Source organism: Sturnus vulgaris, chromosome Z (assembly GCF_052056855.1).
Source record: "Sturnus vulgaris isolate bStuVul1 chromosome Z, bStuVul1.hap1, whole genome shotgun sequence".
Lineage (NCBI taxonomy): Eukaryota > Metazoa > Chordata > Aves > Passeriformes > Sturnidae > Sturnus > Sturnus vulgaris.
Window position 1 is genome coordinate 65,100,723 of NC_142283.1, and position 13,047 is coordinate 65,113,769.

Here is a 13,047-nt window from a genome sequence, read left to right on the forward strand (position 1 = left end):
TTTTGTGGAGGAACTCTTGTGGAAAAACAATGGGTTTTGAGAGTAGTGCATTGTAAGTATCTTAAAATGGGGCAATTTTAATTCTCCATTGAAGTGAGGCATGGTATGCAAGCCTGTAAGTGAAGAAATATGAGTATTGATGTTTTAATAAGTTGTTAAAAGCTGCAGTTCTCTCACTAAAAATATCCTAGAACTTGTCATTATGTTTTTAGTTGCTATAAACTACTAATCTGCATTGCAGTTACCTTCATTAGTCAGATCCTGCCAAAGCTGCAGAATAAATACTGTGCAGTTAAAAGACCAAATCGATTCTTTATGCATGTGAAACAGCAATGTCTTAGAGAAGGGATTTTGTCCCAAGGTTTTTTAAACAAATCTTACCTGTGTACCTGGAACTAAGCCTCAAAATACCCAGAGAGATGAAATTGAATTAGATGGGGACACTATTCCTCTGATTTTGAGTGACCTGGGCTTACAAAGTCAGGATGTCACTCGTGACTGTGACAAGGAACCTTGTCCTTTTTGGCAAATTAAATGGGAGCAGAAACACCTCTCCCCCAGGTGGGATGCCCCGAGGTCAGCGCTGCTGTTGAAGAGCTGACTCAGGGTAAGAGGGACATCTACTGTTCAAATTAGGAAGTAAAATGCCCTGATTTTCTTAAAATGTTCCCTGAACTGTATTTAATTTTTCCTTCTTATTTTGGCTATCTGAAAGGAAACAAATTACAATAAACCTGTGCAAGCCTGACCTCCTTAAACACTTTGTGGGCATGTTGGTCAGCCTTCTTCTATGGGTTAGTCTGAAAGAGAGGACATAGCTCCTTCTAAATGAATTTGACTTTCATTATTTTTCAGCTGAATCAGGTTTGGTTGTAAGGGTAGAAATACTAATTCTTAGCATTCTCTGTTTTGCAAATTTACAAAACAAAACCAAGTCTTCCTTTTTGGAATTAGGAGACTTTTAAATGGAATCTGGAGTCTCTAATTCTTCAGTCAATATGTCAGAGATAGCCAGCCAGGTGCACTTATGAAAATTCAGATTTGTTAGCTGTTCAGTGGAAAGTGTGTTGTCTGTCTCTGATCCTGTAGAGAATGTGCTCTGGTCACTGGTTTGGGTTTCTAACAGCACACTGCTTTGGTCTGACTTTGTCACTGGGGCTAGCTGAACCCGTCTGGCTTCCTTTTTCCTAGCTCTAGGACAATGCTCACACAAACCCACCAACGCCTGTTCTATGCAATTGCAGTGCATGTAAAACGTCCTAGCTAATGGGTCTTGTGTTAATCAAGTCTGAAATATTTTTTTTTTCTTAGGCAAAACAACATGAATTCAGCAACATGAATCTGCGAACCACATGCTAGAGTCGCAGAGATAGAGACATATTTTCTCTGAGGAAATGTGATAAAAAGTCTTTGTAGACAAAAAGAGAAATTTTTGGACTACAGCACTGCTTGTGCAGCTATTTTCACAAACAAGGTTTCACGTATAAACAAACGAATTGTATCTTTCAGTGAGACATGCATCTTGAATTAAGAAAATAATTCTTTTATAGTTTGTATTGATAAATTCTTTGTTCTGGCTTGAATAAATTTACCTATTTTTAGTGGGATTATGTTCTGAAAATGAAGCACAGGAAACCAGTGGTATGTGTTCTGCCATGTCAAATTATTTGGCTGCATTAAGTTCAGCAGGGCAAAATGAAGAAAGACAAATGTTAATAAACACATTTCGATGATACTTACAGAGCTTGGAACAGAGCGGAATTTATTGGTTGCTTAACTCTTAATGTTTATTAGCAGGAAGTGAGTGTATAACTCTCTGAATTTAAGCATTCTCCCTTTTTAAAAAAATATTCACTACTGGGATGTCTGGGGTTAGACAACACACATCCTTCTTCCTTAACATGCTGAATCCCGTGTTTAGAAAATAAAGGACAAAAAAATATTGATATTAAAGATACTTACTTTAGCAGAGCATTTACCCTTAGCTCAGGGTAAGTGTAGAGTATTGATGTGTGTTCTGACATGCTACTGCTGTCAGCAAAGTTTCAGTCCTTTGAAGGATTAGGTCATAAATCCGAAGGAGACCTTTCAGAGAGTAATGAAAGGCATCAGTAGCAGCAGTCCTTGTGCAAACAATTCCGCTTATAAAGATGAGAGGCTCTTTCATAAAATTAATTCCAAACTCTGAAAATCTCTGGAGGTCAGTTATCATACAATTATTTCAATAAATTATATTTGTAGTAAAGAAACATAGAGGAAAAAAGAAGCTCATGTCAAAACATTGAAATGAATGATTTCCTGCTCTATGTTTCAATCACGTTGTTGTAAAATGAGATGGTATTGTGTTACACACCTTTTGATTATCCTCTGAGATGTTGCTCAGTTCCTGTAGTGACTTTCTCTTCCTATATTTTCTATAAATTACAGAATAGATGAATTGGAAGACAGTGTTGTTCCTGGAGCTCATTGGGCATCCATTGCTGAAAAAGAACAGCAGATATTTGGGATTGTGGAAACTTCTCATTGTCAGTCTGACCGGCCTCTCTTTGACAGGAATATAATGCTCCTCAAGGATTTGTTTTAATTGCTGCTATAATGAAAGGAATTGTGCTGATGATCATTTTAGCTACTCTTTGATATTGAAGAGTACATTGTTTAAATAGCTTAACGGTATCACAGAACAGTCTATTTTTGGTTGGATTAATCTAGATGAAGTTAGGGGATCACTGGCTCTGAGAGCAGGGATGATATTTCAAGCTCATTCGGTGCTCTAAAATTCCCTTTTTAGTCCATTCATTGCAGAAACTGCTCCAAACCACAAAACACATTCTTTAGCAATTTTTCAAAGGCAATGCTGAAGTGATGTATGCAATGGAGTCTGGCTCACATCTCTATCCCAGTCATATCTTGTGTTGGACTAAGTAAAAATGGAGAAGAAACTTACTGTTAATTTTCTGGGGTAATTAGGTAAAGAGAAAGTGTGGATAATACAGGGCGTACAGACTCAGCTCTAGGAACACAGAGTGGTCACAAAGTGGAGGAGGCTCAGGACACTGCAGAACGAAGCATGGAAAATGTCCTTGCCAACATTATCATCTGATGCCAAAGTGGGGCTGGGCTGTAAGAATTTGAATTTACAGGGAGGTGCCTCTGCCCGTGGCGGGGTGTGGGGACCAGATGATCTTTAAGATCTCTCCCAATTGTAACATTCTGTGATTCTATTATTCTGTGAATGAAACCTGGTTTTTAGTATTTAGATGGCATCACTAGTTTGACATGGCAAAGACACGGGGAGGAAGGTGACCATGTCCCTTTCTGTGCTAGCTGGAATACAAGCATCTGTGGCTCAAGTGCCTGATCACGACCCATCTCTGAGAAGCTCCTTCCCCAGATGTTGGTGAGCATTCTACATCTGCTTCATTGTCAGTGTAGACCAAGCTCATCTCACTGGCTTCTCCTGTGGCCACTTGTCAGGAGCATCAGGGTATCTGCGAACACAAAACCAAAATGGATCACTAGGAGTAGTATTTCTAGAGCTGAAAATCACAACTCTGCTCCAGAATGATATAGATACCATAAAATCCTTTGAATTTGACACAGAAGCAGGGGTAGCACTAGTACCAGAATTTACCTCCCATCTCTACACTTCTGCATTAATGGCTTGGAATAAGCTTTTCATCTTTGGAACTTTTCAGCAGCACTGGCAATAATAACTACAAAATTTTTTTTAATGAACTTTTGATTTGTTGTAGTGCATTTTTTGAAATGCGTAAAGCCAGAATTGTATAGCTGAGAACTATACAGCACTCTGTGAAATGAATCATGGTGCAGTGATCATAAGACTGAAAATGTCTCTTCAGTAGCTGTGAGCCCTTACCAAGCGCACTGAGGATGTATGTCAGGGTTTGGCTGTTTTGATTTACAGGCTTTAACTGACCTCTGCTGTAGGATGGATCTGTTAAGCAAAGGCCAACAAAACGCAGACAGTGTGAATCATTTGAGCCCTTTAGAATTTCTCAGAGCAAAAATTGGCAGTCTGAATAGACTGAGACCTGATTTTTCCTCAGTGATGTTGCTGCTTTCATGTCTAATTGCTTACAGCTTTTGTTTTCATCTTTGCTTGTGGGCACATTGCATTGTGCTTTGAGACTTTTCTGCCAGTCAAGCACCAGAATCTGATTTCAACACCGAAGTTCAGTGTCAAGTTAAGTTTGTGAACAAGACATAGATCCAGCAATCTAACTCCCATTTAGGTTTTATATTTCCCACTGTATCCAATGGAAAGCTGGGCTTGAATTTACTACTTCTGCTATAGATGGGAAATTGCCGTACTGCTACTATGGAAAGTATTTTGAATCCTCAAAGGGGCAATTAAGCTCAGGATTAGTTCCTAAATAGTGAAAAGTGATTTTTAAAGGAAGTGTTGGTAAAATGAGACTAAATGCTAATTGAAACTAGATGATACTTGCCTTCCTCTGTGCATAAGAAATTGAGTTTTCCCTTACTTTTCCTTCTTATTTTTTCCTTTTTAGCTGAATACTGCCAAGCTGAATAAATATATGCAACTCTTGCCTCTGTCTGACTCTTTTGAAGATGTTGAACCTGGCACACTCTGCCAGCTGACTGGCTGGCTGGGGAGACACATTACCAGGAAAGCTGTCGAAATATTTCTGGAAGGCAACTCTTTAAAATTGTCAATAGAAAAAACTGTGACAAACATTACACCAATGACCCCAAAATAACTTGTTGTGTACTACTGAGAAAAGTAAACATCTGAACTGTACTTGCAAGGTAAGAAGCAAAGTTACCAAGGGGGGAAGTATATTTAACAATGGTTTCCCCTTCACTGAGAACAAAGCAGTGTTAGACATCTTAAGAGGCTGATCATATTTTAGTGATTTTAACCACATTTGTGAGAGACTTCGGTGTTGTGAAAAAGGCGTGTTAAAACTTTGTTTAGTTTAGGTCAGTGTACTAAGCAGGATCAAGAGTATGGGAATTTTAGCCTGGGATTATCTGTTAATTTCAGGTGTATTTCTTTAGCTGTGGTACTTTCCTTGGACACCACCTGTAGTTATGGGAGAAAAAAGCAGAGCTTTCAGGGACTCAGTCATCTGATCCTTTCCAGAAGTCAACACTTGAACAGTACAGAATTAACTGTATATCCAAAAGTGCTGTTGGGTTCTTACTTTTGATGCTCTCTGTGCTGAATCCAGAAGAGACAATTGATAAAGAAGTGAGAATCAATTTATACCAACAATAAAAAATACATTTAGAAACAGAATTATGGTAGCACTCTGCTGGTCCACAGCATTTGCATCAAAGGCTCCCTCAGGCTTGAAAAGCAACCTTTCAACTGCCATGAAGTGATGCAAACCAATTGCTCCATTACACAGGCTGGAAAAGGTTAGAGGCAACATTTCCGAACATACTTGTGCACTGCAGGTGGCACTGCACGCTCCTCTGGAGAAAAATGGACACACTGAGAGCTACTTCTGATTTGTCCTTCAGGGAGATTCGGCTGGGCCGTTAATCTGTGCTGGTCAGAACTGTGGGATTGTTTCTTTTGGAGAAGAATGGAAAATACAATCATACCTGGAGTTAAAATGCGGCTGCCTGAAGAATATATTGACTGGATAAAAAGAGCCATTTCCAGTGACAGAGATCCATGAAACAGTCTAGAGCATTTTAATAAATACTCTGCTGTGCATTAGAGCTGGATGCTGCTGCTTTAGTGCACCACCTTTGAAATATACCTCTCAGCTGTACAGCTTTGCTGACACCACCACAGCATTACGAGAGCAGTTCAAAATATCCACATTTGTACAGATCGCACCTTTACTAATCTTTAGCAGAAAACTGCCACTGAGAAAACATAATTTGTATTGGATTCCACTCTACTTCATACTGGGATGGGGAAGTATTTATTGCACCTGGGATAAAGCAACATTTGTTAATGTGTACATTATACAAAAATCAGTTTCAGACTGATAGTGAATGAGATATCTGCTGAATGAGAAAAAATAGAACAAAAGCTTAAAATGTTCAAATATTAATCTGTGATGCTACTAAATCCCAAATACTTCATTTTACCATTACTGAATATTTATTTATCTAAATTAAGTTTCAAAGAGCTAAAATATTAAGGAGAGATAAACAGTTTTCCAATTAGTCTTCGTTATAAAGACACAAACATTTTATTTTTGGGAGGGTGTTGGGTTTGTTGCTTTTATTTGTTTTTTTATTTGCTTGTTTGTGCTTTGTTTTGTTGATCAAATAAAAAATTATCTCCCAGCTTGGTTCATAATCTCATTCTTTCAGTTAATAGTTTGCTCAAAAGGTATAAATACTGATTGTAATAGATGTAATTATAGTTCTTTAACACAGCTCCTATTTAACCTCTGTCAAAACAAACAGGACTCTGGCTATGAATTTCAACAGACTTCTTGTAACAGAGGAACCTGGTGTGTTTCTGAAGAAATCTGTGGCTAGCTTGCTGTACTCCATTACCTTCCAAATATTTTCTAGGTCGTTTGTAACTAACAATTTTGAAGTGACTGTCTGCGGGATTTCTCTGGTTCTGTGCTTATTGCACTAACACCAAATACTGTAAACTTTGGGATGTTGCAGAGGCATGAAAAAATAACTCCAGCATAATGACCTACTGGCCTCAATTATTGACCAGGAGAGGTGTCACAATTATGAACAGAGCAGAGCAAGCTCATAAAGGATTTCATACGCAGGAAAGGACCAACTGAACGCCACAAAAGTGGGCTGGTCATTAGCAATAGTGAAATAAAACCTGCAACTGTGGTGTGTGGGGGCTTGGACCCAGTTCTTGTTCAAGGTTGTGGGAAGAAAGATCTTAGAAGATGTCAGTGGGATTTGGCTCAGTACTGGAATACAGAGAGAACTGGGAAAAACTGAGAGAAAAAAGCAAAAGATATATATAGAAGTGGAAAGAATGATGTACCATTGTTCTCACTTTACAGCTGGGGGTCTTGGAGGATGTTGTGACACAAATTAGTCCCTCTTAACTTTGTGAGGTAAATGACAGGAGACTTTTCACACGGTGAAATTGGCCACCAATTGGTGTTTAGCTTGGCAAAGGCAAGACTTTCACTCCCTCGCTCTTGTGAACAGTGGCTGTCTCTGTGACCGATGGAAAAGAGTGAGTGATAAAATCTGGAAACCACAACCCAACAGGTTCATTACAGTTCAGATGCCGGACTTGCTGTGTGTGATCTCCTCCAATTACTTTATTCACATTGTCTTTTTTCAGTTTATGGGCGATGGAGCATGTGGAAGCATTACTTCTCGGCCTGACTGCCCCTGCCCAGCCCTGTGGCTGCTCCCAACTTACCAGAACCCATCTCAGCCCCTAGGGCCAGTAGCCACCCCCTCACCAATAGTTAGCAAGCAGCAGCCTTGACTCAATTTCTGTCCACTCTGAGGCTTTCTTCGCTCTCCCTGTGATGGGATGGAAGTCTTTGCTAGCTTTGAAATACTTGAGAAAGTGCCTGCCCTCCCACCTCTCTGTGCAAGGAGGGGCGCTTTGGCACAGAGAGAGTGGCAGGATTCCTGCAAAGTGTCCCACAGTTCTGCATTTTGTCAGCACCTCTGAAAACGCATGATGGAAGGATAACTGGCTCTGCAGCTGGAGATGGGCAAAAAGGTCCAGGAAAAGGAGGTGACCACTGGTGTCATTCAGTGCTGAAAGCACTGCTGGGCTGGTTCTCAGAACTGAGATCAAAACAGGGAAGCCACAGAGAGTAGCTCCATGCATTTTACAGTTTTGCAATGACAGACACAAACAAGCCTGAAAAAATCAAGCTGGAAACACATTCTTTACCAGACTGAGAAGAGCCAATTTTCAGGAGCTTGTGACAGAGTTTACTAAACATACTAACACAGGATTCACAATCCCACTTTCCCTCAGTGACAGAAATTTAATCTTGTCTTTTTTAACCCAACATGCCTTAACACTAATCTCCAGTTGCCTGTGAGGTGTCCCCTTGGGCCGTACCTCCCAGTTCCTAAACATTGACTTCTTCTACCAGACCAGCTCTCCTGTGCTATTTTTATCTTTACTGGAAACTTATGAGTGGATTAAGGGATCCTGCCTCAGGAATCCTTCTGCCCTTGGCCTGGCATATGCTCCTGTCTGTGCTCGCACTTCTCAGCTTCGTCTGTGCAGAGCTGACTTCTCTGTCACACTTCTGCCTCTATAACTGTTTTTACTGAGGTCTTCCAGGTAAGCAGTATTTCTTAAGGATTATTTTCTGAGAGGTCTGACTTGCTTGTTGCCTGTCACACAGGGCACAGAGAGGAGCCCTTAAGGCTGACCAGGCTGCACAAAGAGATGACAAATGGCACTGACATGTGATGGCATGTATGGCACTGAGCAGAGCACACAGAGCTGACACACAGCCCTTGCCTCTATCCATGAGAGGGGACTGGCAGCTCATACATATCACTCTGGGGTGCAGATGCCAGTCAGGTTTAGTTCTTAGGTTCACACGTGCTACTCAGTAGTGCCTGATGTTTTATAGTAGTTTTGGCTATACAACTAATGCACTGCATATTCAATTTTTTGTTAATTTTTTTTAAACAAGCTTCTATTTCTCGGTACAGAGAGTGCCATTATCTATTGTCAACAACTGTTGTTTCCTGAAAATGTGGTGGTATGCTTGAAGCATGGACTGCTTCCACAGCTTTCTAGTCAGAGCCTTTGTTTTTTCTTCTGACTACAGAGCTGCCTGCTATCTAGCAAGCTGTAAAACCTTCCTTTTGGGCAGTGCAATCTGGCATCAGGAAGAAACATTTAGAAAACAGAATTAAAACAAAACAAGCCATGAGATTTTTAAGATAATTTCTTGAATACTTGCCAAATATAAATAAACTCAGAAGACTCTAACTCTGAATAAGTCAGTTCATCATACTCAGACAAATTACAGCAAGTCGTTTTTATATATCTAGTGTATCTTTTAATTACAGATTGCTAATTTAAAAAATGTATCATAATCTCATTAGGGACCTGGCAGCTCATTCAGACATTTCTATTCCAGTATACTTATGACCCCACAATCATCTGAATGAGCTCTTTTTGGATTGATTTATGCATTTCATAATTAATGTATAAGAGATTACAAGTAGGTTTAATTTAATTGCAATTCAATTCAAGGTGGCATAAGTTTTTGTTAAAGCAAGGAACCACAGAAAGATGAGCAAAAAAGCCTTTATTTAAAAAAGGCCTTATATAATAATACAATAGGAACTTCCATACCTTAGCTACTTAAAAAGGCACATGTTAGATTTAATATATAAACAACAGAGTTTCAGAGACTTCATTCTTATGAATTATTAACACATTTTTGGTAAAAAGCAAGAAATTTTCCCTATTAGCACAATCTTACAACACTTTTATTTCAATAAAAAAACAAGCCTCTGCAGACACATAGACAATCAAGATAGGAATAATTAGAACAGTAGCGTTAACAGTAAATGGAAAAATTAAATATTACTTTAATCGCTCTTAAACACACCTGTACTAAATAGTAATAGTTATGAATATTTCACTAACTATTAATTAACAAGTTTAGAGAAGAGCCATGAAGATAATTAGAGGGATGGAGCACTTTTCCTGTGAAGAAACACTGAGAGAATTGTGATTATTCATCCTGAAGAAGAGAAGGTTTTGAGGTCACCGAATTGCTGCCTTCCAGTGCCTGAAGGAAGCCTACAAGTAAGATGGGGAGGAACTTGTCACAAGAGCAGGAGTGACAAGACAAGGAAGAATGGCTTCAAACTGAGAGAGAACAGGTTTCTATGAGATGTTGGGAAGAAATTCTTTACTCAGAGGATAGTGACTGGATCTGGAACTGGCTGCCCAGAAGTTGTGGTGCCCTGTCCCTGGAATTTTTCGAAGCCAGGTTGGGCTGGGCTTTGAGCAATGTGATGTACTGGAAGGTGTCCCTGTCCATGGCAGGGGAGTTGGAACAGATTATATTTAAGGACCCTTCCAATTCAGATGATTCTATGATAACCATTTAAATGGAAAAAGGTGCATGGTTGTTAGTTATCTTGAAACAATCTAGAGCATGCTACTTATTAGTATGCACTGGTCAGTCTCAGGTTGTTACAACCAAAATTATAGAGATATTATTTCAGCTCAGAAAGAATACCAGAAACCTGATACCAGAAAAAAGCAAAAAGGTTTTGAAAATAGATGCATGACAATAGAATGGACTTTGGATTAGTACGTATGCAATTCGAATATGACTATTCGAATGGCAATGGACCACATTGACAGTGACATAGCTTTCACTGGTTAAAATCTTGGGCATGCACATCCCTTGCCAAATGCCACAGTCCTGTCTGGACACTGGTCCTAGCAGAGTTCATGTTACAAATATTTGCACTGAACTCACAATAATTCTCAGAACTTTGGGCATGCTGATGTAGGACTGTGGAAAGACTTTCACTTCTCTCTTTCACTGGTGGTTGTGAGAGGCCCTTTTTTTCAGAGTGGTTCAGCCAGACCTTGTAAACAAATTTCTCCCATGTACCATCCACATCATAATGAAAAGAATAGTGTGGAGGCAGCAATTTTACCTACTTCACTGAAGATATTGCACAGGCAGAGACAGAAGAGAAACTTGCTGATACTCATATGTTGTCCCTTTTCTTTCTGCAATATTGGATGTGCTCTAACCAGGTTTCCTTGGTGTGGGTCTATAATAAGACATAGGTAGGTGAGAACATGAGGGTGCTGAAATTGGTGACACAGGATGCTGTGGTGCCTGACATTCTAGGTACATCAACTTCAGGAGCTATCACATTCACAGTGGAGTGGAGGGGTGTTTGTGCTCATCCAGGAGTAGAAATGGGTGATTTGAGTTAACTCGCCCTGTGAAATGAGACTCTGTGGCAGCAACAATCAGCCAGGGAGTGCCACAGTGAGATTTGACAGGGACTGCACATCAGAGCCCTGAATTATTAAAAATCACCTTACTTTCTAACAGACTATTCTGTCTTATGAGCAATGATGTTGATTTTATTGAGTGGTCCTGGCCTCATTGAGCAGAAATATTGAGTGTACCTGAAGAAAGTGAGAGCACTGTTGGTGGTAAGAAAATGCAAAAGCTAGACTTAATTCTAAAGTGATATTTAAATTGTTCTTCCAGAATTCTTCCCCATGTTTTTCATGCGCCCAGTTACTGAAGTCAGGGACCCATTTTGGTGCTCTTATTTGGGACAGAAATTTACAGAAGGGTTTTATTCCACCAGCAATGCTGGTTTGAGTTTTTCTCTCCTCATGATGCTTGGTTGCAGCTTTGCCATCCTGGGCACTGTCTGCCCAAACAAACACTTCCAGTGACTTTGAATGGGTTTCCATCTGCACAGACTGTGGTTTCCAAGTCCTGTTTCAGGCACTAATCTAATAAAAACCCCCTTTCCCTTTATGCAGATTGTTGAAAATGGACTTTTTATTTTTATAAAGCATTTTATAATGCTTTATAAATAAAAAACCCAAACATTTCTTCTTTTATAAAACAGAAAAAGCCACTATAGCCAGCACTGAAGGTACTCTGCCCAGTTCTGGCCCAAGTGACCTCATGGGATCCACACAAGGGAACATTTTGTACACCACAGCTTTGGGGGCTGTTTCCTACTGCCAACAACTATCTGCAGCTGACCTTCCTCTTTGCTCCCTTTGCAGCTTCTTTACATTCTGGGTGGGATACCCAGCACCGAGGCACTGTTCACAATCCAAAACATTATAGGCCAACCCCCAGCACAGGGAAGAGGATCCATAATACAGTGCAGGGCACTATTAAAACATAGGACTGAGTAACAGCTATCTGCTGCCACTCTGCTAATAAATTATCTAAGAAAGTGCATCTGATTGTGAAGTATTTCAGATATGTTTCTGGCTTAAAAAGCTTGTTCTATCATGGTAAAGGAACCATCTAAAATAACTCAAGTTCAGTCTATGACAATTCAGAAGATAAAGTAAAAGAGAAGAATAATGTGTCATTATGGAGAAATCACATATTCAGTCAGATTCACAGCTTGGAAAAATAGTTCCAGCTTTGTATATTTCACTCATATTTTTTTTTTCCCCAGGTAGTTTTCTTAAAAAATAAATCTCCTGAGCATTTGGTTAAATGACTGAAAATTACCATCAGGTTTTGACCAAATAACTGATGGCAATCAAAGAACAAAATTTAAAAAAAAAGACTGCTTTTGTAGTATTTTATTCTCATATGCTGAATGTATATAAGTGCATATAAATTATCACATTTCTGAGTAAAAATGCAAGGTTGAGTTCTGCATTTTAAAAGAAATGATATTAAAATATTATTTTATTAATATTGCTAGTTATTACACTTCTTTTAGCAACATATTGAGAGAGCTGAAAATAATTAAATAAAAGCCAAAATAAATTTGGAAGTGATTAGGCTCTTTTTAGGTTTACAGCTTATAACTTTAAGCTTTCTAGCAGTTTTGTTTCTTAATGAGACCAAATTTGTCACAGGCAATGTGCAGCTGTTACTCCACATTGCTCTTGTCTGCAAATATTCTTTTCCATATTTTGAGTAAAAAACACAGAGCAGAGATCATAAAACATGGAAAGCATCATGTGAAATCCCGAGTCTGCTGAAATGAATGACACAGCACTTATGTCATTGGGGTCAGCATTCATCCACAATATGTGTGCTCCAGGGAAAGAAAAAAAATAAACTGCAATATGATTTAGGGAGCAAAGGAAAAAGGATGTAGAAAGCATGTGCATGAAAATAATTTTGCCATACTGGGGAAACGAATGGTCCTGTGTTAGGTCCCTCCAAGTGCATTGTTCTTGGAGACCCTGACTGATGTCTCTTTTTATGGAAACCAAGATATTAATTCAGTTTGTTTCCAAATCTGTTCACTGAAGTAGACACCATTCATATAGCACAGAAATGCCTGAGGACCAGTTGCCAAAAGTCTCTTTTAACAAGGCTTTGCTCCTGTTAATCCAGTGTCTCTGAGGCTTCAGCT

The 13,047-nt window shown here is 39.2% G+C and overlaps 1 protein-coding gene across 1 annotated transcript in view; it reads left to right on the forward strand.

Moving 5' to 3' along the window:
- LOC106859607 (uncharacterized) overlaps window positions 1-6,279 on the forward strand; it is a 42,439-nt gene extending 36,160 nt beyond the window's left edge. The window contains exons 9-10 of the mRNA XM_088157024.1: window positions 4,533-4,791; window positions 5,512-6,279. The gene's annotated coding sequence lies outside the window, so the exon portion shown is untranslated. The remainder of the gene's footprint in view (window positions 1-4,532; window positions 4,792-5,511) is intronic.
- Window positions 6,280-13,047: the final 6,768 nt, after the last annotated feature.